At 49.6% G+C, this 18,411-nt stretch overlaps 6 non-coding genes and 2 pseudogenes across 6 annotated transcripts; 4 read left to right on the forward strand and 4 right to left on the reverse strand.

Annotated features, from left to right (window-relative positions):
* Window positions 1-3,938: 3,938 nt before the first annotated feature.
* Window positions 3,939-4,079, reverse strand: LOC148633164 (U4 spliceosomal RNA). Its single transcript, XR_015934036.1, has one exon. It is a non-coding gene; the product is annotated as a U4 spliceosomal RNA (small nuclear RNA).
* Window positions 4,080-5,371: 1,292 nt separating this feature from the next.
* Window positions 5,372-5,490, forward strand: LOC148633165 (5S ribosomal RNA; annotated as a pseudogene).
* A 636-nt stretch (window positions 5,491-6,126) lies between these two features.
* On the reverse strand, window positions 6,127-6,290 carry LOC148633166 (U1 spliceosomal RNA). The gene has a single exon (XR_015934020.1). It is a non-coding gene; the product is annotated as a U1 spliceosomal RNA (small nuclear RNA).
* Window positions 6,291-9,135: 2,845 nt separating this feature from the next.
* Window positions 9,136-9,299, reverse strand: LOC148633167 (U1 spliceosomal RNA). Its single transcript, XR_015934037.1, has one exon. It is a non-coding gene; the product is annotated as a U1 spliceosomal RNA (small nuclear RNA).
* Window positions 9,300-11,105: 1,806 nt separating this feature from the next.
* LOC148633168 (5S ribosomal RNA) lies at window positions 11,106-11,224 on the forward strand (annotated as a pseudogene).
* A 639-nt stretch (window positions 11,225-11,863) lies between these two features.
* LOC148633169 (U1 spliceosomal RNA) lies at window positions 11,864-12,033 on the reverse strand. The gene has a single exon (XR_015934054.1). It is a non-coding gene; the product is annotated as a U1 spliceosomal RNA (small nuclear RNA).
* Window positions 12,034-17,291: 5,258 nt separating this feature from the next.
* On the forward strand, window positions 17,292-17,405 carry LOC148633170 (U5 spliceosomal RNA). The gene has a single exon (XR_015934084.1). It is a non-coding gene; the product is annotated as a U5 spliceosomal RNA (small nuclear RNA).
* A 233-nt stretch (window positions 17,406-17,638) lies between these two features.
* LOC148633171 (U4 spliceosomal RNA) lies at window positions 17,639-17,780 on the forward strand. The gene has a single exon (XR_015934052.1). It is a non-coding gene; the product is annotated as a U4 spliceosomal RNA (small nuclear RNA).
* The last annotated feature ends 631 nt before the right edge of the window (window positions 17,781-18,411 follow it).

An 18,411-nucleotide genomic window follows, 5' to 3' on the forward strand; every position in this document is an offset into this window, starting at 1 on the left:
CATCCAGAACGTATCATTTCTTGAAAGGGATTGCTGTCCGAATGCACATCTGAATCCCAAACAGAATCTCTAGTAAAATACGATCATTTGTGAAACAGGCAAATGACTGTCTCAGGGGCCCATTCCTCATTGTCAGACACATGTATGGAATGCTTTCACCGTGCATTGAGCAATAGGGATTAAAAACACCACAGGTAAGGTTAGATGTCATGTTCTATGATCATTTCTTTCAGCATTAGGGACTAAATATACTAAACGTATGATGCTAAAATGTTATTTTCACATATATTAATGTAATAAATGATTGCTTATGCTTTATAAACAAATCTAATTAAAATAAAAGCTTAAGTTTTGTATTTATCTTGTACCATAGAACATGATTTGCTTTGTATTTCAAGCCCACAAAGTGTCCAAATGTTCTATGATCATTTCTTTCAGCATTAGGGACTAAATATACCAAACGTATGATGCTAAAATCCTGAAAAAAGGATGTGCTCCATCTCGTCAGTAGATTGGATTCCAAAACTGATTTGGGTCAATATACATTACCTTTGAAATTAAAGTACAGTCTACTGTAGGGAACCATCAACTTAGAAAGCATTGGCCTTCCCTGGGGGTCAGGTAGGTGCAAAAGATAAACCTTTATCCTATCTTTATCTTAAGATAAGTGGCCAAGCAGTATTTTTCCAAGTTTCACCAAGCACATCATGTTGCCATAGTAGACAAAGTTCTATAAAATGTTAAATAACTTTTAAAAAAAGTATCTTGGTCTTACAGTACTGTACAAGGTGAATTAAACTGTCCCTGGTAATAAAAAGTAATTAGAAGCATCTCAGAAACTTTATCTCTAGAAACATTAGCTGTTTTATATCATGTAATTTAGTGTGATGTTGTCAGAATTCAAGGACATTATCACACACAGAAATTGGTTCAGTTAAATCTAAAAAGCACAGCTAAACATGGGTTTAAATGTAACAGAAGTCTTACCTCTTGTCAAAAGATTTAATTCAAGAAGCGATGTAATAAATGATTGCTTATGCTTTATAAAGAAGCTTAAGTTTTGTATTTATCTTGTACCATAGAACATGATTTTCTTTGTATTTGAAGCCCACAAAGTGTCCAAATGATGCACTACATGATATAAGGAAGATTATCACATGCATATCGGTATTATCTTTCTTATGAAAATGCATTCCTTTCATTACCTTTTACTTTTTAAAATGAACTCAAATTGTGTATAATGTAATAATTTAAGTAGAATAGATTCAGGTAGGAAATATAGAGTCATGATGTTTATGGCTGACATCATTTCACATGGGTGAATTTTAAGCTAAGAAATAAAAACATTTACAATGAAGATACCATTGCTTAATTTTAAATGCCTTTAAAAAATAAATACCTCCTGAGAATAATTTGCCACTCCCAGATCCTTGGTAAGGTACTGTTTGAATCCAATCAGGAGAGGAGCATCCAGGGAGTGCTTTCTATAGAGTCCAGCTTGGGCCACTCTCTTCCGGCCTGCTGATACTTTTTAACTACTCAGGGCCTGTAAGGATATAAAACACCGGTTTAAACATTTTATACCTATAAGACAAATTAGAATTTTAGTAAAAAATAGATACATCTGAAAAATAAAAAAGTCTTACTGCTGATAGAGTTCTTCAGAGCTCACATCTTCCCCTTCCTTATGCGCTTCTGTTTCAGTTTCTAGAGCAGCCTCTGGCATCTCTTCCTCCTGGACAGCGGCCTCTTGCTCAGGGCTGCTGGAATGCAGGTAGATTCTTTTCAACATGCTTTTACATAATATGTTGTAACAATGATTTCAAAAAGAAACTACAGAAGCCTTACAGATTAAAAATATCTCACCTTGCCAATGTGTCTTCAGGCTTCCCATGTACAAAAAGGCCCAAGGACTCTAGCAGTCTTACAACCACTATCCTGTTTGCCTCACCAGACACGATCTCTATTCTGTGGTAATCCACGATGACCCCGTTCTTCAGGTGATTCATCATGTCCTCCCTCGCCTGTTGAGAGGCCATCCTGATCTTTTCTGCCGTGGCGTGCTTCATACACGCCCTCTTCAAGTGAGCAGGAAGCTGATCAAGAGTATTCAGGCACATCTTGCACACCAGGGGAATCCACGCGGGTTTCCTTTGAAAATAAATAATACCATCTGTGTATAGAAACAAGCTAAGACTGATTTCTTAAATTATCCTTAATTTTCTCTCTCATAGTTTGAGCATAATGAACACTTACTTGGTCTCAGTCACAGACTTTCCAATAGAAGCCATTGTGGAGTTTAGCAACTGCAGGTCCTAGAAGTGGGGAAGGAATTTTAAAAGAGAAATTGAATTACAATACAGAAGGAATGGCTGAGGGTTCACTGAAATATATAAATATACAAATTCCAAAGACTGAGTCCATATAGAAACAACTACCTTTCATTTTCAGTATAAGAAAAAAAAACATTATCTTCCAAAGCATCATAAAATTGTCCCTTCTTCCAGACTCTACTTATCTCTTGTAGTAGTATAGCAGACCTTTCCAGGTGAGCAGATCACAGAGTCCGAAATGAGCTTCCTCCATCAAGCAAAGTACCTGAACATGACTCTGTCTTCATAAAAGCGCCCCTGTAATAAAGAAATTAAATCCGAAATCAAGAGGGCAGTTGCCTACTGAAATACAAGAAGTCATCAATTTTAACCTAGCAACACATTAAAGGCTGCATCTATACAAGTACGATTCTAGAAATGCTCACCAGATTACGTTTTAAGAAGGAACTGCGCCTCAGGTTCCGCCGAGATCTTACCTCGGATGGCAGGATTCAGAGTCCGGAGTGCGGACTGATGGCGCACGGAGGGTCCATATACTGAGGATCCCTCAGTGATCTTCCGCGTATTCAAACCGCCAGCGTGTGACTCCCCTGTCCCCGTGACCTCATTGCTCTGCTCTCTCCTCTGTGCAGCTGAGCACGACTCACGGTAAAATGGAAAAAATATGCCCTCGACGTGAGATTTATTCTGGAGCGAGCCAGTGTTGCGCATAGCTGCCTTCAAAGCAGTTAACCCAGGTTCGATTCCCGGCCAACGCAGTTGCAAATGTTTTCAAATGCTGTCATGAGCCTTGGATTGTGACTAGCAAAGCGAAGCCTTTTGAAAGAGCTAAAGCACTGCAAAACGGAATTGAAGGAGAATCTTACAGGGGATTCTGAGCAGTGTCTGCATACATGCAGTCAGATAAAGGTGCTGAAAGCTTGAGCTACTCTCAATGTCATGCTGCCCTTCCCCGGAGTAAATCTGTTCCATTGAAAGAATGCTTCTGGCAGGTTCAAAAAGGGACCCTTGTTAATTGGAGAAATCAATGATTTCGAATGAATTCTGTATGCGTTAAAAGACAGCTATACACAGAAAACATGCAGGACACTGCTCATGATGTTTCCCGAGCCGAAACACAGTGCGTTTTTCCAAGCCATTTGACAAAGCCCACCCACTGAAAACTGCAGCAGATCGTGTAAAGACGTTCAACTTTGTAACTACTGCACGCACAGGAAGCAGAATAAATTCCTCTTTTCAAACTGTCAAAGGTTTGCTTTGCGAACGCTGCAGGACATCGCACAATCTCTTTTGAATGGGGACAAACGATTTCTTATGGGGCGCAGTAAGTACAGACGTTTAAAATGCTCCACTCATGCCGACGATGCAGCATGAAGAAGCGCAACCTAACTTTTGACAGACAAAAGCCAGGCGCCGCTATGAGCAATATGAAATCATACTGACAGCACACGGCGTTTCGCGCTGACACAAAAGTAATCTCGACAGACGCTGTTCTCTGCATAAAGCTGAAAGAGCTAAAGAGCGTTTCTGTTGACACGTAACAAGCTCGTTTCTTTCTACCATGATATCACCGTGACCAAATCTGTCTTTAAACACCTTGCTCAGTCTCTGACGAGACTGTCAAAAATTGCTTTCGCCGATTGTATTGCAAACCGGTGGAAGCGAGTATTGGGAAAAGTTTTCAACTAGCAATAATCGCGCCTCGGCTAAACCTCAAAGGCTACGATACTGCCACTGCGCAAAGTTGACGGTTACCGGGCAACCGCGGGGATCCTATGGAAACCGTTATCGATCGTCTCATGGCATGTCGTTGCTATAACGCTTCATATTTGTCGTCTTCTTCTTCTTCTAGCTTGAGGTTTTGAAGAATTTCATGACAGACAAGGGCTCCGTTGGGAACAAAGGGCGTTGTGAGAAAACCGTTGCTTATTTTCAGCAGCAGAAATACAACCCTTTAAATACAAGATGACAGAACAATGACGAAGGGCATGCCGGGAGGAACTCATGCACTATAGAGGAAAGGGGGCGGGCACGTACAGTTCACATTCAAGCCACAAGTACTCTTCTTGGATGTTGCACAAACAAATCCTAACGTCTTGAAAGCATTGCAGCATGTTTGTGTCCCACTTCCCGTGGCTGCGGGACGACTGACACGAACGGACAAACACAATCTGTGGCGTTTAGCGTGAAATAGTCTTGCAGGCATCGTGCTGTCTCACTGCATTATTATACCGCTGGAGGAAACAGTCCATCTGGCCATGAAACTCATTTGAACGTCTAGCTACAGCAACTAACAATATCATGATTTATTCAGGATGTGTGGAATCAGCACGTCCCGGAGGCAGCTTCCGAAATCGTGAGCATTCTCTGGTGGTAGGGGCGTTCAAGATGGCGCTCAGGTGGGAGGTAAAGTTTAGTGGTTGGGGAGTTTTTTTGAGTTTTTCATGACCTGAATGTTAATTTTTGCTTTTTTTGACTACAGAAAAATAAGGACTTAACACTAGTTGTTTAAACTTCAGTTATAATTGAAAGAAAAAAAAACGATTTTTTTTTAGGTTTAAAAAGTCCGATATGAGTAACACTGGGAAAAGAAAAGAGAGTGCTGGGTCTTCGAAGGAGAACTCTAAGATACCTCAATCGTATATGTATAGCACTACAAAAAAATCGATGGCAACTAAAGGGAAAAGTGAAGAAGCTGCAGGGGCAGCAACAGGGCGGAGGCGCCGCGCGCCCGGCCGATATGTTGGACCGGTGCGCTTTACGTGCTGAAATAAACACGAGACAGCCCCGAAATGTTTCCAGAGTGCTGTGCACTGAAGACTTGCCTGGTGCTCTTCCGTGCAGATTGTTTGTCCTCCTCCAGTGCGGGACGAGCCAACACAAGGGAGCGCATTCGCCAACATCCAGGCACGCAATGCGATTTGGAAAGCAGCTCCTTTCCAAAGAGTTGCACACGAACGATCCTTCAGTCCCGCTCGGGGGGCACGGAACCCCCGCCACACACAGCTTCAAGTAGCGAGTCAGGCGCCGGGGCTTTTGCTTACGGCCACACCACCCTGAACACGCCCGATCTCGTCTGATCTTGGAAGCTAAGCAGCGTCGGTCCTGGTTAGTACTTGGATGGGAGACTGCCTGGGAATACCAGGTGCTGTAAGCTTTTGCTCTCCCGGCCAGCAGGGGTCGCTGTTGGTGCCGTAGGCTTTGGGAGGAAAACCTGCAGGATGGAAAGGTGATCTATAGCCTCATCTCTAGAGATGTTTTGTTGCTGTGGCATGTGTGTGACCCATATTCAAAAAAAAAAACCCGTCTGTAAAACGAATATCGAAGCTGCCTCTAAATCTGCAAATGAAGATGAGTCGATAAACCACTCGTTTTTCGTATAACTAGACATATATTCATTTGTTACCGATTTCATTCATTGAGCACGGATACAATAGAGGTACAGCAATTCACTGTTTGACATGTCTGCACTGGTACAGAACCGAGCAATCAGAAAACGGGTGAAACTGTCTTTAGACTCAGCATACAGTACCGAGGCCCCCCATGACCAAATAAAGGCTAACCTCGATAATCAGCCTAAAGAACGCAGACTACAGCAAAACGACTGACTTTGAAAAGGGAATGAACGTCCGGAAGGAGTAGTGGAACTAGCTTGAGATGCTTCTCCGGACCCCTAACTAAAAGCCAGCGAGAACCAGCAGCGGCGTCCACTCCTGTCGAACCGGGATCCTTCCGCAGCCACGCAGCTCGTGGTGTCCTAACCCTCCCGTATCTGATTTTGGACCAAGCACATCAGGGGAGAGCGCGAACGCAGTCCCCCACTACCAGAAATTATGCAGTCGAGATTCCCACATTTGGGGAATTCGCAGGGGTCAGCACAGCCGGAGTGCAATGGCCGAGCCTCGCCCTGGGTGAACCTCCTTCTTGATCAAGGTTTCTCCCCTGCCAGGTAAGTATAAGTTAAACAGGCCCCTGCAAGCGGCCCGCACCCACAGCACAAATCGCGCAGCCTAGGCCACCTCCTCGCCCCGCACGCCACCGCCTCCTGCTGGGCCCACTCTTTCACACACTCACACGCCACACTAACACTCAAAAGTGTGGGCAAAACGAGAAAACGAGCGCGCCGTTTCCTACACATCTGCAGTCGCCGTTGCGCATTCGCAGCATGTCCCGGGATGCAATTCGGCCTCATTTGCATAACTCCAGACCGGCAGATCGCCACGCAAGCTCGCGACGTGCGCCTGCCACACACCGAACAAACCTTTTCAGCAATTTCCAAAAAACAGGCCTGCTCGCCTGCCCACAAGGCTCCGTCTCTTACCTGCTCTCCAGAGCCTGCTGCCTTCTGTGCTTTTCTCTCGGCACCGCTGCAGTGCACACAACTCCTGCAGCGGGAGGGGGGGAGAAAGTTCCCGCGCTCCGCCGCAGGGAAGGCTCGCTCCGTGCGCTCACGTCCTTTCGATGCCAGTCCAACAAGTGCTCCGCATTAGCTGCGTCGGGGCTCCGGCGTGTCGCACCTCACCTCACCTCGCACTGCCCCCTCCTTGAAAGTCTGCCGCTGGGCATGCCCCGCTCTCCTCCGCCTTATCTTATCGCGTGTGAGCACCGACAATGGCCACAATGCCGGGGAATGGCACCTGTAAAGTGTTAATTGGGGCACAGGAACAGCCCATCTCGTCTCGGGGGGGCCGGCTTCAGAGACAATACAGCAAACACAGCGGGGCGGGGGAAGAAGACGACACCACACATGCGGGTACATTCAGCTCCGGCGGGAACGAGACATTTGTCGGTCTTTTCAAGTGCCGAGAGCCGAGCAATCCTTCACTTGTATCGTTTCTCCCCGGTGACTAGATCTGGCCCTGCGACTCTCGACTGGGCTCACCCCCGGGGCAGCCCAGCAGGTGTGAGCCTCGCCGGCACCCGGATGGGAGATTCCACCCCGGAAAAGCTCCGGTTGCTGCTGCTCCTGCAAGAGGTGTGACTGGGACCAGTAGGGAGCGCTCACCCTGCGGGCTGTGTGGCTCTCTTACGCCCCAGCCTCCTGATGGCGACACTCTGCTGCACAAACAGGCGCCGTCCTTCGGGGGAGGCGTCAAACCGAGGTCCTGACCCTCCTTGGCCATTAGGAAACCCCAGGGCGTCTCTCAAAAAGAGACGCCGGGGGTGTCCCTCTGGTGTTAGTGCTCCCCTTTACCCATCAGTCGGGGTCTCCTCCTAATCCCCGTCTCACCTGTAACAATCAATGACGAGGCCCCCCTGTCCGTGAGATTTAGTACTCGCGCAAGAGACCGGGGGCAGAGCGCGAACGCGGTCCCCCGCCCCCCACAAAGTGCGCGCTCCGGGTTCCCTCTCGGGGCCCTGCAACACAGCGGAAGGGCAGCGAGAAGGAGCCTCTTGCTCTGACGCCGCAAGGCCACAAGAGGGCGGAGGCGCCGCGCGCCCGGCCGACGTGTTGGACCGGTGCGCTTTACGTGCTGAAATAAACACGCGAAAGCCCCGAAATGTTTCCAGAGTGCTGTGCACTGGAGGTTTTTGTCTGGTGAAGACTTGCCTGGTGCTCCTCCGTGCAGATTGTTTGTCCTCCTCCAGTGCGGGACGAGCCAACACAAGGGAGCGCATTCGCCAACATCCAGGCATGCAATGCGATTTGGAAAGCAGCTCCTTTCCAAAGAGTTGCACACGAACGATCCTTCACCCCCAGGGCAGCCCAGCAGGTGTGAGCCTGGTCGGCACCCGGATGGGAGATTCCACCCCGGAAAAGCTCCGGTTGCTGCTGCTCCTGCAAGAGGTGTGACTGGGACCAGTAGGGAGCGCTCACCCTGCGGGCTGTGTGGCCCTCTTACGCCCCAGCCTCCTGATGGCGACACTCTGCTGCACAAACAGGCGCCGTCCTTCAGGGGAGGCGTCAAACCGAGGTCCCGACCCTCTTTGGCCATTAGGAAACCCCAGGGCGTCTCTCAAAAAGAGACGCTGGGGGTGTCCCTCTGGTGTTAGTGCTCCCCTTTACCCATCAGTCGGGGTCTCCTCCTAATCCCCGTCTCACCTGTAACAATCAATGACGAGGCCCCCCTGTCCGTGAGATTTAGTACTCGCGCAAGAGACCGGGGGCAGAGCGCGATTAGTACTTGGATGGGAGACTGCCTGGGAATACCAGGTGCTGTAAGCTTTTGCTCTCCCGGCCAGCAGGGGTCGCCGTTGGTGCCGTAGGCTTTGGGAGGAAAACCTGCAGGATGGAAAGGTGATCTATAGCCTCATCTCTAGAGATGTTTTGTTGCTGTGGCATGTGTGTGACCCATATTCAAAAAAAAAAACCCGTCTGTAAAACGAATATCGAAGCTGCCTCTAAATCTGCAAATGAAGATGAGTCGATAAACCACTCGTTTTTCGTATAACTAGACATATATTCATTTGTTACCGATTTCATTCATTGAGCACGGATACAATAGAGGTACAGCCATTCACTGTTTGACATGTCTGCACTGGTACAGAACCGAGCAATCAGAAAATGGGTGAAACTGTCTTTAGACTCAGCATACAGTACCGAGGCCCCCCATGACCAAATAAAGGCTAACCTCGATAATCAGCCTAAAGAACGCAGACTACAGCAAAACGACTGACTTTGAAAAGGGAATGAACGTCCGGAAGGAGTAGTGGAACTAGCTTGAGATGCTTCTCCGGACCCCTAACTAAAAGCCAGCGAGAACCAGCAGCGGCGTCCACTCCTGTCGAACCGGGATCCTTCCGCAGCCACGCAGCTCGTGGTGTCCTAACCCTCCCGTATCTGATTTTGGACCAAGCACATCAGGGGAGAGCGCGAACGCAGTCCCCCACTACCAGAAATTATGCAGTCGAGATTCCCACATTTGGGGAATTCGCAGGGGTCATCACAGCCGGAGTGCAATGGCCGAGCCTCGCTCTGGGTGAACCTCCTTCTTGATCAAGGTATCTCCCCTGCCAGGTAAGTATGAGTTAAACAGGCCCCTGCAAGCGGCCCGCACCCACAGCACAAATCGCGCAGCCTAGGCCACCTCCTCGCCCCGCACGCCACCGCCTCCTGCTGGGCCCACTCTTTCACACACTCACACGCCACACTAACACTCAAAAGTGTGGGCAAAACGAGAAAACGAGCGCGCCGTTTCCTACACATCTGCAGTCGCCGTTGCGCATTCGCAGCATGTCCCGGGATGCAATTCGCCTCATTTGCATAACTCCAGACCGGCAGATCACCACGCAAGCTCGCGACGTGCGCCTGCCACACACCGAACAAACCTTTTCAGCAATTTCCAAAAAACGGGCCTGCTCGCCTGCCCACAAGGCTCCGTCTCTTACCTGCTCTCCAGAGCCTGCTGCCTTCTGTGCTTTTCTCTCGGCACCGCTGCAGCGCACACAACTCCTGCAGCGGGAGGGGGGGAGAAAGTTCCCGCGCTCCGCCGCAGGGAAGGCTCGCTCCGTGCGCTCACGTCCTTTCGATGCCAGTCCAACAAGTGCTCCGCATTAGCTGCGTCGGGGCTCCGGCGTGTCGCACCTCACCTCACCTCGCACTGCCCCCTCCTTGAATGTCTGCCGCTGGGCATGCCCCGCTCTCCTCCGCCTTATCTTATCGCATGTGAGCACCGACAATGGCCACAATGCCGGGGAATGGCACCTGTAAAGTGTTAATTGGGGCACAGGAACAGCCCGTCTCGTCTCGGGGGGGCCGGCTTCAGAGACAATACAGCAAACACAGCGGGGCGGGGGAAGAAGACGACACCACACATGCGGGTACATTCAGCTCCAGCGGGAACGAGACATTTGTCGGTCTTTTCAAGTGCCGAGAGCCGAGCAATCCTTCAATTGTATCGTTTCTCCCCGGTGACTAGATCTGGCCCTGCGACTCTCGACTCGGCTCACCCCCGGGGCAGCCCAGCAGGTGTGAGCCTGGCCGGCACCCGGATGGGAGATTCCCCCCTGGAAAAGCTCCGGTTGCTGCTGCTCCTGCAAGAGGTGTGACTGGGACCAGTAGGGAGCGCTCACCCTGCGGGCTGTGTGGCTCTCTTACGCCCCAGCCTCCTGATGGCGACACTCTGCTGCACAAACAGGCGCCGTCCTTCGGGGGAGGCGTCAAACCGAGGTCCTGACCCTCCTTGGCCATTAGGAAACCCCAGGGCGTCTCTCAAAAAGAGACGCCGGGGGTGTCCCACTGGTGTTAGTGCTCCCCTTTACCCATCAGTCAGGGTCTCCTCCTAATCCCCGTCTCACCTGTAACAATCAATGACGAGGCCCCCCTGTCCGTGAGATTTAGTACTCGCGCAAGAGACCAGGGGCAGAGCGCGAACGCGGTCCCCCGCCCCCCACAAAGTGCGCGCTCCGGGTTCCCTCTCGGGGCCCTGCAACACAGCGGAAGGGCAGCGAGAAGGAGCCTCTTGCTCTGACGCCGCAAGGCCACAAGAGGGCGGAGGCGCCGCGCGCCCGGCCGACGTGTTGGACCGGTGCGCTTTACGTGCTGAAATAAACACGCGACAGCCCTGAAATGTTTCCAGAGTGCTGTGCACTGGAGGTTTTTGTCTGGCGAAGACTTGCCTGGTGCTCCTCCGTGCAGATTGTTTGTCCTCCTCCAGTGCGGGACGAGCCAACACAAGGGAGCGCATTCGCCAACATCCAGGCACGCAATGCGATTTGGAAAGCAGCTCCTTTCCAAAGAGTTGCACACGAACGATCCTTCAGTCCCGCTCGGGGGGCACGGAGCCCCCGCCACACACAGCTTCAAGTAGCGAGTCAGGCGCCTGGGTTTTCGGTTACGGCCACACCACCCTGAACACGCCTGATCTTGTCTGATCTTGGAAGCTAAGCAGGGTCGGGCCTGGTTAGTACTTGGATGAGAGACCGCCTGGGAATACCAGGTGCTGTAAGCTTTTGCTCTCCCAGCCAGCAGGGGTCGCCGTTGGTTCCGTAGGCTTTGGGAGGAAAACCTGCAGGATGGAAAGGTGATCTATAGCCTCATCTCTAGAGATGTTTTGTTGCTGTGGCATGTGTGTGACCAGTATTAAAAAAAAAAACCCGTTTGTAAAACGAATATCGAAGCTGCCTCTAAATCTGCAAATGAAGACAAGTCGATAAACCACTTGTTTTTCGTATAACTAGACATATATTCATTTGTTACTGATTTCATTCATTGAGCACGGATACAATAGAGGTACAGCAATTCACTGTTTGACATGTCTGGTACAGAACCTACAGAACCGAGCAATCAGAAAACGGGTGAAACTGTCTTTAGACTCAGCATACAGTACCGAGGCCCCCCATGACCAAATAAAGGCTAACCTCGATAATCAGCCTAAAGAACGCAGACTACAGCAAAACGACTGACTTTGAAAAGGGAATGAACGTCCGGAAGGAGTAGTGGAACTAGCTTGAGATGCTTCTCCGGACCCCTAACTAAAAGCCACCGAGAACCAGCAGCGGCGTCGACTCCTTTCGAACCGGGATCCTTCCGCAGCCACGCAGCTCGTGGTGTCCTAACCCTCCCGTATCTGATTTTGGACCAAGCACATCAGGGGAGAGCGCGAACGCAGTCCCCCACTACCAGAAATTATGCAGTCGAGATTCCCACATTTGGGGAATTCGCAGGGGTCAGCACAGCCGGAGTGCAATGGCCGAGCCTCGCCCTGGGTGAACCGATTTCGATTTTTAAGAACTTTATTTTCTTTTCACAAAAAAATACAGGACATCACAAATCAGAAAGCTTTACATTAATATACATACTTAAAAAAGTATATATGATCACATCTCATTACATTTTGACACGGTAACAGTTACATAGCAACAATTTTCTTTTTTTCTTGTGCAAATCACATTCTTTACTTAAACTTGATAATGTTTTTCACAGTTTCTTGAGATATTGACCTATGCTCTCTATTTCCCACAGATTTTCTGCTTCCTCCCTCCCTTCTCTCCACAGATCTCTGAGGTAATAGATTTCTCTCAGGTGATGAACAAGGCCAGGCTACCTGCAGCCTTGACTGGAATCTTGATGCCTTTGAACAGCCCCATGTTCCTCACTCTCCACAGGGCATCTTTCCCACTGTTCACCACGGCCCAGATCCTGTCAAACACGTCAGGAGGAAATTTGACAGGAGAGATGCCGTATATGACGAAAGCAGCAGTCAGGGTAAATTGGGACGAGAGAGCCTGCAACCAATCTTCAAACTGTGCCCAGAAGGCCTTTGCAAAAAAGCAGGACCACAGGAGATGGGATACAGTCTCCTCCTCGCCGCAGCCCACCCTAACGCAGCGAGGGCTGGGGGTGAGGCCCCTACGGTACAAGAAAGTTCGTACCGGTAAACACTGGTGGACGACACTCCAGGCTAAATCTCTGTGAATGTTGCACAGAAACTTAGAGGATGTGTGTTTCCACACCTTCCTTGTTTGGGCTGATGTTAAAATGCCCACATGGGTCTGCCTATTGTTCTGGGGTGCAACGAAATCTTCCAGTTTTTGGACCCTGACATCTCGGAGGGGAATATGGCCAATTGGGTGAGATCTTAGAAAACTTTTAACTGTCCCATAAATTGCAGGGCATGTGTCAGAGAGTTGGACGTCCAGCTTGGGTCTGACACCCCACACTCTGAACACCTCCCTACCTACCCAGAGCCTGGAAAAATAAGTCCAGGTACGCGCTGCAGGTGCTGTTGCAAAGCCTCTCAGCACAGAGGCCAGGAAAATGCACAGCAGCTTCGTAGCAATATCTGGGACAGACTTCCCCCCTGAGGGTAGCGGCTTGTACATTATTTCCCTTCTGAGTCTTTCCTGCTTCCCACCCCATAGAAATTGAAACATCAATCTCCTCATCACCGCCGCAACACGGTGTGGGATTGGGAAGGTAGAAGCCAGAAAATTCAAGACAGGCAAGAGCTCGGCTTTGATGACCAGCACCTTCCCTGTCATGGTGAGGTCTCGGTTCTTCCATTGCATCAGTTTTTTGTTTAAGATTGGCAATTTGTTCTGCCAATTAACTGTTCCCATCTCTTCTCCAAAATACACCCCCAGGACCTTAATTCTCTTCTCTTGCAGCCTGAGATCATGTCCTTCTTTTGGCTCCCTCCAGTTCTGATAAAAAATCTCACTCTTAGATTTGTTAATTTTTGCGGAGGAAGCCAAAGAGAAACGATCACAGCACTGCAGAGCTCTGCTAATTGAGGCATTGTCAGAGAGGAGCAGGGTGACGTCATCCATGTATAGAGATGTCTTTACCTCTCCTCCCCCACTTCCAGGCACTGGTATCCCATTAATGGCCTGATCCTGGCGCAAGGCACAGGCTAAGGGCTCCATAGCCAAAACGCATAACAAGGGGGATAATGGGCAGCCCTGCCTCACCCCTGAACAGACTTCAAAGGGGCGTGATCTATTGCCATTAACCATGACTCTGCTGTTGCTACCTGTGTACAGCAGGTTAATCCACTTTCTCATGATGGGGCCAAACTTCATGTGCTCAAGTCCCCATGTTAAGTACTGCCGGTTTAGGCGGTCAAAGGCCTTTTCTAGGTCTACACCTAAAATGCAAAGAGGGAGGGAGCGATCCTCAGAGTACAGACAGACATCCCTCAACAAGGCCAGGTTGTCGCTCATCAGGCGTCCTGCTATCCCACAAGTCTGTTCTTTCCCTACCAGTGAGGCCACTACATTTTGTAGGTGCAGGAAAAGGGCTTTGGACAGGATCTTAGTGTCCAAGCCTAACAGGCTGAGGGTCTCCAGTTCTTTATGTCATTTTTTGCTCCTTTCTTAAACAAGAGAGAGATAGTGCCTTCCCTTAAGGAGTCAGGCAGCAATTCTGTCTTATAGCTTTCCTCGAATAGGAGCAGTAGCGGATCCTGAAGCAGATCCCAAAAGGTGCAATAAAATTCTTTAGGGAGCCCGTCAGCACCTGGAGTTTTCCCCTTCTGTAAGCTCTCCATCGCCTGTCTCAGCTCTTCTACTGTCAAATCCCTCTCAAGTACTTCCCTATCTTCTTCACTCAAAACGTTTTCTAGCTTTGAGGTAAAAAAATGAATTTCTTCATCCTTTAGCTCTGTAGAGCTGTACAGTCTTGAGTAGAAGGCCTCGGTGCAGGAGAGGATAGCACTCGGCTCTGTTCTCTCTCGTCCCTCCTCATCAACTACACTTTCCATGACAGACTTGGAGCCTACCACTTTCCTGAAAAAGAAGCGAGTACACTTCTCATTTTCTTCCAAGAACTGCACTCTGCCTCTTAACAGCACTCCTCGACTACTTTCTTCGGCTATGCTCCGGATGTCCTTTTTTAAAAGGGTGATATCCTCGAGCACATCGAAGCCACTGTGCAGCATCGTGTAGAGACGCTGCAGCTGCCTCTGTTTCCTGGCTAGCACTCCTCTCCGTCTGGCAGCAGCCTTCCTTCCCTCAGCCATGAAAAATGCCTTTGTCCTCATCTTCACCTCCTCCCACCACTCTCCTACTGACCCGTACAGACACTGCAAGGACAGCCACTGTGATAGTTTCTCCTTGTAGCGGGATACTACCCCCTCGTTCTCTAGCAGCTTTGTGTTGAGTTTCCAGAGGCCTGGGCCAAAGACAGTCCCGCCCTGGAGTTCCACTCTACACCCTAAAGCCTGATGATCTGAGAAGAAGACAGGCTGAAGAGTGACCCCAACAACTTTCACTCTCTCTGAGACAAAGCAATAGTCAATTCTGGAGCTGCTATTCCTCCCTGACCATGTATATCCTGCTGTTGTGGGATATATACATCTATATGTGTCTGAGAGTTTAAAGTCTTGAACTAAGTTTTGCAGGGCCAGTGAGCTGGAATCCAATTTTATCGGAGAGCTAGACTGCCTGTCTGTGTGCTCTAAGATACAATTAAAATCCCCTCCCACTATCACGTCTGTGCTACTTAACAATAGGGGAGAGAGTGCCTTGAGTAGCTCCACCCTTCCTCCCACGTCAGTAGGACAATACACATTGATTAGCCGCAGGTTAACGGTCCCCCATTCCACATCCACACACAGCAACCTGCCATCTATGACCCTCTGAATACTTTTCAATTTGAAAGCCCATCCTTTGAAAAGAATGGCCACGCCAGAGGCTCTGTTGTTATTGTCCCCTGACCAAACAGAAGGCCCTTTATCCCACCTATCTTTAAAGCTTTTATACCTCTCTTGATAGGCTAAAGCACACTCCTGCAACATCAACACATCTCCCTCTCTCTGCTGGAGGTAATCAAAGACACACTGGCATTTAACTCTGTCATTGATACCTCTGGTGTTAAGAGAAATTATGTTTAGAGCCATTTTACATAAGAAAGTGGAACCAGTCTTTACAAAACACATTTCTCTTCGGTCTCACCTGTTACCTTCTCTTTCTTTTTCTTCTTACCAATTTCCTGCCAGCCATCCTCTGAATGAGCCTTCATCAGGGTGGCAGCAGTAAAAGCGTTCACGGAGTCCATTTCAAGGAAGGGGGTAGAAAGAGGGGTGGAGGGGTTCCAGCTGTCCCCATCGCCATGCTCTCCTTCCTCCTCGCTCGGGGAGAAAACAGAGTCATTTTTCCTTTTCCTCAAGTCCAGCTCCTGGGAGCACTGAGGGGAAAGGGGTGCAGCCGATGCACCAGTCTCCTCTTCCCCCTCACCCACCAGCTGTTGCAGATCCTCCGTGACGGACTGGATGGAGGAGAGGAGGGCATCTGTAGCACTTGCAGAGTCTGAGAAAAGCAGCTCCGCTGAATCCTGGGTATCGTCGCTGGACCCGCTCCACCGGGGGGCCCCACACTGGCCCTCGTTCTGAGGAGCAGGAGTGGGGGAGGGGTCCTCGCTGTTCTCGGGGGTTTTCAAACCCTCGTGCTTGTCTGGTGCAGTCTGCGGTTGTGGGAGCGTAGTGGATTTCTCTTCCACCGGCCCCGGAGCCACAGCAGGACTGATCCTGGCTGGAGGCTGAGACTCTTTGTCCAACAAGGGTTCTTTGTTTGACTTGTTGTTTGCTTTGGCTTTTCGGGCCGGTTTGGCTGAAACAAGCACTGCCTCATCCTTTCTCATTTTGAGTTTATTGGCGTAGGCGTGAGGGCAGTTCTTAAAAATGTGTCCTTCCGAGCCACATAAATTGCACTTTGGCAGCATTGAACAGTCAGAGGCTAAATGTCCCTGTTTGCCACAGGTCTTGCAGCATTTCACAGTGCAGGACGATGCCAGGTGTCCCACAGCACCACAGCGCCGACACACCTTTGGTTGTCCCACATAAAAAACATAGCCATTGCAGGCGCCCAGCTGGATTGTAGAGGGCAGGTGCCTTAAGCCTCCATTTACATTGTCCGGTAGTAAGCGAACCTCGAATTTGCTCCTGTTTTTATACCGTCAACATCTCTAACCTCAGTTCCATGGTGGACGGTGCAGTACTGGTTAAGCCAGATGTGAATGTCCTCCGTCTTTGCCAGTTCCGAGAACATAACAACATGCACCGTTTTCCTCTCTCTCTGTGTCAGAGGCTGCAAGTTGATCTTCTCAAGTGCAGGAACTTTCCCTCTTTTTGCCTCAAAGACATCCACGCATTGTTCAAACAGAGGATAGGTAGCAAATACAACCTCAAATGCTTTCTGACCTGGGAGAGCAAAGATGAAATCCAAGTGCCGAGGTTCAAAGCCAAGTTCCTTCTGTAACACTTTTCTGCTGAACTGCATACGATCCATGAAGAGGTCATCCAAAAGCTCAAAATGTACAGCATTCTTGCGGGATCCAAAGGTTGCCATCTCAAACTGCAAAACAAACACTGCTTCCACAAAACAAGAAAACAATCCAACTACTCCAACTACAGGCTGATCAAGGTATCTCCCCTGCCAGGTAAGCCGAGAGCCGCAGGCGATGAGCCCGGAGCTGAACGGGCCCCACTGGCTCGTTTGTAAGGCCAGGTGCATTGCCAACCACGACCGGCAGGGCAGAGGCCTTGAAGGCAGCCTGGGCTCCTGCAGCTGTCCAGCCACGCACTCTGGTTTCTCTTCATCTCGTACAAATCTTTTGCCTTTTACTAAAGATTTCCATGGAGAGGAGCATGAATGAGTTCCATACAATTTTTGTGCTTTCCTGCCTTCGGGTGGGGCGCAGCTGGGCTGATCAAAGAGAGAAAACAAAACCGCTCACAATCGCTCTTATTACGGCGACTGTGGCTGTCTGCTCTGCCAGTCCTCGGTCTCCGCCTGTCTGATTGGCGCTCTTTTCTTTGGGGGGCGGGAAGTGTCCGGCCGCAAATATGAAGCGTTACAGCAACGACATGCCATGAGACGATTGATAACGATTTCCATAGGATCCACGCGGTTGCCTGGCAACCGTCAGCTTTGCGCAGTGGCAGTATCTTAGCCTTTGAGGTTTAGCCGATGCGCGATTATTGCTAGTTGAAAACTTTTCCCAATACCCCGCTTCCGCCGGTTTGCAATACAATTAGCGAAAGCAATTCTTGACAGTCTCGTCAGAGACTGAGCAAGGTGTTTAAAGACAGATTTTGTCATGGTAACATCATGGTAGAAAGAAACAAGCTTGTTACGTCTCAACAGAAACACTCTTTAGCTCTTTCAGCGTTATGCAGAGAACAGCGTCTGTCGAGATCACTTTTGAGTCAGCGCGAAACGCTGTGTGCTGTCAGTTTGATTTCATATTGCTCGTAGCGGCGCCAGGCTTTTGTCTGTCAAACGTTAGGTTGCGCTTCTTCATGCTGCATCGTCGGCATCAGTGGAGCTTTTTAAACGTCTGTACTTACTGCGCCTCATAAGAAATCGTTTGTCCCCGTTCAAAACAGATTGTGCGATGTCCTGCAGCGTTCGCAAAGCAAACCTTTGACAGTTTGAAAGAGGAATTTATTCTGCTTCCTGTGCGTGCAGTAGTTACAAAGTTGAACGTCTTTACACGATCTGCCGCAGATCTTACAAACGAGCCAGTGGGGCCCGTTCAGCTCGGGGCTCATCGCCTGCGGCTCACGGCTTGCGAGCGTGCCCAATCCGTGCGATAACTCGGAAAACACCCGGCCACACTGTGCCGGAAACGACGCACTCTGGGAAGCCGCTATGCAAAGCGAGGTCCCAGGATCCCCTGCGGCCGGACACTTCCCGC

This window comes from Lepisosteus platostomus, unplaced genomic scaffold, assembly GCF_059453375.1.
Source record: "Lepisosteus platostomus isolate fLepPlt1 unplaced genomic scaffold, fLepPlt1.hap1 Scaffold_48_H1, whole genome shotgun sequence".
Classification (NCBI taxonomy): domain Eukaryota; kingdom Metazoa; phylum Chordata; class Actinopteri; order Semionotiformes; family Lepisosteidae; genus Lepisosteus; species Lepisosteus platostomus.